Raw genomic sequence first — 6,938 nt, forward strand, 5'->3', positions numbered from 1 at the left:
TCAGAAGCTTATTTTGTGTTGTTACAAGCGCTTGCCTCTCCCGCTGCGAGTTGGTATCTTTCTTGATGGCGGTTGTTCCAAGCATCAACCGTCGGAGTTGGGCTGTAGTTGAGTACAATGGTGGGGCCTTTTGTCTTGGATCCTTCCTTGGATAATTTGAAGTTGTCCTTGATAATCTTTTCTTGAATATGACCAATTTGGCATAGAGTTCGACGAGGATTGGTCATAACGTAACCTGTGGGATGATACAATGGTCCGTTGTAGACTGCAGTCTCTCTGAACTGACGAACATCAACTCCATTTTGGATCCTCAAATAAGGGTCAAAGATAACATCTTCAATAGTGAAAGCATCTATTTCCTGCCTCACTCGAATGAGCTTCTCCTCTTTGTTCCTTTGTTGTCTACCAATGAACTTGAACTTCTTTCCCGTAAGGCCATAATCATGTTTTTCCCATTCAGTAGGAGGTCTCAGGCTCGGAAAGTGGTCATAAACCCATGTCTAAAATAAAATAATTAAGTATAAACAATAGGCACATGACTAAAAATATAACAAACTATCATATAATAAAAATGTAACCAAACTTACCATTAGAAGCGCAACATTCCCGGAAATTTCAGTAGCTCCAACCTTCGAGGCCTTTCTTAGGATCTCAAGTAAATATGCAAGGGTAGCAGTGGCCCACGAATAATTTTTGATGTTGTCCAAATTCTTCAACAATTGTAGGTAATGAACATTCACCCTATTTCACGAGTTATCGGGCAAGAATATGGTCCCAAGAGAATACAACAAATACGCTGTGGCTGTACGCCTAACTCTTGTTTCATCTATCACCTCACCTGCCATTTCCTTTACGAGTGTTCCTCCAAACTTTGTCCTCATATTCTTCAACAAAATTTTCTGATGATACGTGGTTTATGTGGTTCATCGTGGTCATAACCACCAGCCAACTGAAACTCCATCTCGGTTTCGTCTTTCTCCCACCCAAGTATTTCTTGAACAAGGATTTAAAGGTCAGTCCAAGATATGTTGTTGTCGAAACCTTCTGCCACAGAGTGTCCTTCAATTTCTAGGTCAAGAATTTGCTTCACATCATCCGGTGTTATTGTCATCTCTCTAAATGGGAGATGAAACATATCGGTTTCAAGCCAATATCGTTCCCTGAATGCAGAGACCACAAGACTATCATACTACAATTGGGAATGCAGAATTCCAGGCCCTAATCATTTACTAACCACTGGATTGCGAACAGAAGCACATTCTTCACTTAAGGGCCAATGCTTAGCCCTTTGACGATTGAGCAATTTTTTCACCCTTGCATGGTGTTAGAAAAACAAATAAAATAGAAACATATTTTGGTGAACTGAAATAAACAAACAAACAAAATAAATCAAAATAAGTTATAAATTCAATGTTTTACGAAAAGTAGGAAAAATCATACCCTAGTGTTGATGGTGGTTTTTAGCTTAGGGTTAAAATCTTAAAACCGTACGTCTGACATGACGTCACTACGACCACTAGCGCATTTATTGAATCAATCAGCATGCCTACGTAAGAATTACCAGGGTACCTTTTTTTTATATACATGTGTCATGTTCCACGGCAGAACCCTTGGTATTGACCGACATCATCTTCGTATATACCAAACCCTAATTCTCACACCACCGTGCCAATGACAAACCATGTCAGCCACGTCTCCGCGCCAAGGCATGCCAACCATGCCAGACGCACCACATGTGCCAATGGCATGCCGTGGCAGCCACATCTCCGCGCCAAGGCATGCCAACCATGCCAGCTGCACCACATGTGCCAATGGCTGTCGTGCCAGCCACATCTCCGCGCCAAGGCATGTCAACCATGCCAGCCTCACCACATGTGCAAATGGCATGCCGTGCCTTCCACATCTCCCCGCCAAGGCATTCCAACCATGCCAGCCGCACCACATGCGCCAATGGCATGTCGTGCTAGCCACATCTCCGCGCCAAGGCATGCCAACCATGCCAGCCGCACCACCATGCCAATGGCAAACCATGCCAGCCACGTCTCCGCGGTAAGGCATGCCAACCATGCCAGCCGCACCACATGCGCCAATGGCATGCCTTTCCAGCCACATCTCCGCGCCAAGGCATGCCAACGACGTCTCCGGGCTGAGGCATGCCAACCACGTCTCCACGATGAGGCATGCCAACCATGCCAGACGCACCACATGTGCCAATGGCATATCGTGCCAGCCACATCTCCGCGCCAAGGCATGTAAACCATGCCAGCCGCACCACCGTGCAAATGGTAACCCATGCCAGCCACGTCTCCGCGCTAAGGCATGCCAACTATGCCAGCCGCACCACATGTGCCAATGGCATGCCATGCCAACAACATCTTCGTGCCAAGGCATGCCAACCATGCCAGCTGCATCACGTGTGCCAATGGCATGTCGTGCAATCTTTCTATTCCAAGGCATGCCAACCATGCCACATGTGCCAATGGAATGCCGTGCCATCCGCATCTCCGCGTCGAGGCATGCCAGCCGTCCCAACATGCCAAAGCCATGCACGACGCTGGCTTCCAAAACGAAGGGTTGCAACAATCAACGGCCACCCTTCCATCTGAGGTGCATATCTCAGCCGTCCAAGTTCTCCACAAATGCATGGAAACTTGCGGCCCAAAGCCAAACATCACGGTTTTTCCAAAACCCTAATTTTGGCCGCGCCATACACAATGGCAAATCCATGCCGGCCCTAAACCATGCCGCTGGCTGCCAAACGAAGGGTTGCAACAATCAACGACCACCCTTCCATTATGAGATGTAGATCCTAGCCGTCCAAGTTCGCCACCAAATGCATGGAAACTTGCGTCACAAATCCAAACATCACGGTTTTACCAAAACCCTAGTTTTGGCAGCGCCTACACTATGCCAAAGCCATGCCGGCCCTAAACCATGTCGCTGGCTGCCAAACGAGGGGTTGCAACAATCAACGGCCACCCTTCCATCTAAGATGCATATCTTAGCCATCCAAGGTCACCAGCTAACGCGTGGCAACCTTTGGCCCAACGCCAAACCCTAATTTTGGCCTCGCCCAAACTATGCCAAAACCCTAGTTCTTGGCCGCGCCTAAACTATGCCAAAATCCTAGCTTGGCCACGCCTAACTATGTCAAAGCCATGCCGGCCATACTTTCATGTCGCTGGCTACCAAACGAAGGGTTGCAATAATCAACGGCTACCCTTCCCCTCAAGATGAAAAATCTCGACCGTCGAGGGTCACCACCGAGTCTCCAAGTCTCCCAAGCTCAACTTTCCAAACAACAGTGTTGATGGTGGATTTTAGTTCAGGGCTAAAATTGTAAAACCAAATTTAATGCGCTGACATCCTGCAAAGGGTAAAGTAGTTTGATAAGTGATGAGTACCTCTTCACTTTATTTATTCGAAGCAATTTAATAATTCACAAAATTCACCCAGAATGGTGCATGTAGTAACAATCCCAAATATTCTGTGAATTTTTTTGGCATTATTAATTAATGCATGATTTGCCTAGTATTTCCTGTGTTGTTCCTAGCAGAACTCTCATTATGAGCATGGCATGACGACTGAGTGTTCACTCCCAGCAGAGTAACATGAATCTCCAAGTGTCAATTTTGAGATATGCACGTACAGGATGCATCACTCTATGACAAAGAGAATTTCAAATCGACGCGCTTTCAGCTTGATCGAACTACTTAATTTCCTTATGGAAAATCTGGACTGTCCGTATCAGTCTCAGAAACGATCACGGCCACGCAAGTTGGTCGCGCAATTTAACGAGCCTGGCCAAACCCTGGAAAAAATAGGAAATTGTTGTGATGACCACCGGCGGGCCCACTTATGCCCCAGCCGGTCGAACATCATGCCACACTTCCCAGCACGCCAAACGCCTGCCCTAAAATAAGGTGGCCGCGCTGCTTTGGAAGAAGATCGAACAATCAAGACTATTCAGGGAAGTCTTAAAGTCATCACAACCGTCAAACTTCGCCAGCCTGGTTGGACGGATTATATCATCCCGTGAATGATCAGGGAAGTGCTAACGCACACGTTGGCGGGCCCACTTCTCCCTCACCCGATCGTTTTTTTCACGGCAAGGCCATGGAGCAATGAAACGGTTGCTCAAACTATGGCAGGCGTGATGCTTCTAAGGGTCACGGAAATTCCACTAATGTCTTAAATCGATCACAACCATCCAACTTAGCCAGCCAATTTGGATGGCTTAGATCGCATTTAGGACCATCAGGAAGGTGCATATATGTTCACCGTCAGCCCAACATGGGTTCAACATGATCGGTCTCCTCAAAGGAGAAGCACGGCTTGCCAAACCGTTTGGCCAAAGTCACGAGTGTGTGACTGTTTCAAAACCCTAATTAGGGTTTGCGGCAATGCACATCTGTCGTAGTTCGATCGCGTCCATCCATCTTCGCCAGCCTAAACGGAGGGTGTAGATATAGACTCAAGAGGTCCCAAGAATGTCGACGTGATCGCCGTGGGACCACCTTTGCGTGTGATCGGCTGGCTTAGACAGACTATGGTCCGACGCCTCGAAACACACGCCAAAAGGTGGCATGTCACACGGCCTATAAATCCTTTGCAGCAATAGGTTTCTATCGCGAATCGATCACGGCCACTCATCTTTGCCGGTCAAATTGAGTGGCCTAGATCGAACCTTCACGGGACCAAGAGGTGTAGACATGCACATCAACGGGTCGTCTCCACGCATGCCCGGTCGGTCCCACCAAAATTAACGCCCAAGCTTGAATTCGATTAAGCCAAAGAGGAGATGTTTGCGCACCTCTAAAGACCCTAAAATCCAACGGCAGTAGGCATCTGTCGTAAATCATCTCGTCCGTCCAACTTTGCCAGCTTGGTCAGACGGCTTGGATTAAAAGTTAGACGATCAATGAAGTGTTTCAATGATCACCGTCCGCTACTCTGCCACAAGGAGTGATCCACCAGATGGTGGCACACCCATGCGGCCTCCAAACGATCACTCAAACATGGTTGGACATGCTGCCATTTTAATATGCTTAATCCGCGACTTGTTCAATCAAGCTTTTAAACAGCGATGCTTCATCCATATCGATTGTTTTGAGCTGCTTGCTTTAAACGATGCATGCGTACACGATATTTCATGAATATCGAATCCTTAAATAACTTAGTTATTTAACCTAATAGCACCGTATGTTATTTCTTGCGGAGGGTCCCACGACCTGACCCACTCATTCGAGACATCCAACATGTCACAAACTGGGGGACTTTTACTGGGGTATTGGTCTGGCGGTTTACAGCGTGCACCATGCAACGCGCCCATTGCGAGAACGTGTCAGGAAGCATAGACGGTTAATGCTGATGAGGAAAGTGGGAAAAAACGTGATCGTGTGACAATCACCTACTGATAGGTGTCATAAAACACCTAATTTTATATCTAGTATTTATGCTTTCTTTGCCATTATCCTTGTAAATTATGTATCTTTTGATTGTTTTTGAGTTTATTAGGTGCAATTGAGTCATTTTGAGAAAAAGGAGGAGAAATCGTTCATTTGGAGTGAAAAGACAAAAGAATCAATTTACAGGCGATATTTGGAGCAGACTAATACTGCGCAAGAATGAGCAAAGAATGAACTGTAAGTTTCCCATAACGGACAGTTGAGTTGATTAGAAATTAGGCTGTCGGTTATTTGGAATTGACATGCCATGTATGGACTGGGTGGCCCTTATCGACTGCACTTGAGTGGCTATATCCATTTTCCTACAAACAAAACCCTAAGATCGAGAATTGGTGGTTGTCTTCATTACAGTTTCCCTGAAATTTACAGAAGAGAAAAATGGCTGCTGCTGAGGATGAATCCGATGGAAGAATGGATACTTTAATCAAATCTAGGATGTGCTTGTTCGGTTTAGAGAAATCTCTGAGGCTAAGTCAAGAAAGCAACAACAGATGTACGAAGTTTTCTTTGCGGAGAAGAGTAGGTCGAAGAAATGAAGTTGTTGTTGCTGAATTAATGGATGAGTGGGAGAATAAAGGTGGTGATTGAAGTTGCAGAGATGGGTTTTACTAGAATTGAGTTCTAATTCCGGTATCTGTCAGAGATTAAAATGGGTTTGCTGTTGCCGTCGATTTGAGAAAAGGAAGAAGAAACCAGAGAACTGGGCTTGTTGCTGGTTCATTTCAGTTGGAATTGCAGATGGGTTTCTGAAGATTAAGAAGAAAATGATGTTTCTGAGTAAAATTGAGACAGGAATTTAAGAGCTGATGAAGAATTAACTGATGAGCACTCAAGGTTTAAAGTAGGAAGAGACGGTCTGGATCCTGCAATGTAGTTGACATGAGACTGGTGGATCTGATGCTGCAGAATTAATGAGATTTTTTAGCTGGTGAAGATGCAAGCGCAAGTGATGGAAAAAAAAGACACAGAAGTTATTGCTGCTGTTGTGAGAATGGTATTGGTTTGCAGTCAGCTGACTGTGTGCAGGTGGAGAAGTTACGGGTTCAGTGTGCTTGAGATTGTGTGTTGTGGTGGATGAAGAGTAAGATGCTGATTGAAGCAATGGAAGTTCGAACGAGAATGCAGTTGATATGGCTTAGAAGCTGCAGTTTCTGGTGGTTGCAATGGTCCTGGTGGTATTGTTTTGGACAGGCAGTGGACAAGTTTGTGGTGGTTGAATGTTTCGAGCTGGAATTGCAGGTGTGAATTGCAGTATTGGCGATGTTCTAGTGAAATGATTGAAGCTGCAGTTCAAGTAATGGCATTGCAGGTGGCAATGGATTTGGAGGTTATTGTGACAGTGCAGTTGAGAGATAAAGAAGACTACGGGAAAATGGTGATTATAAGGGAATGATGGAGCTAAGTAGATGGTAAGTTGTGCAACTGTGATGGGAGATTGCATGTGGAAGTAATGATTATCATGGGTTATGG

This window comes from Papaver somniferum, chromosome 3 (genome assembly GCF_003573695.1).
Source record: "Papaver somniferum cultivar HN1 chromosome 3, ASM357369v1, whole genome shotgun sequence".
NCBI classification, from domain to species: Eukaryota; Viridiplantae; Streptophyta; class Magnoliopsida; order Ranunculales; family Papaveraceae; genus Papaver; species Papaver somniferum.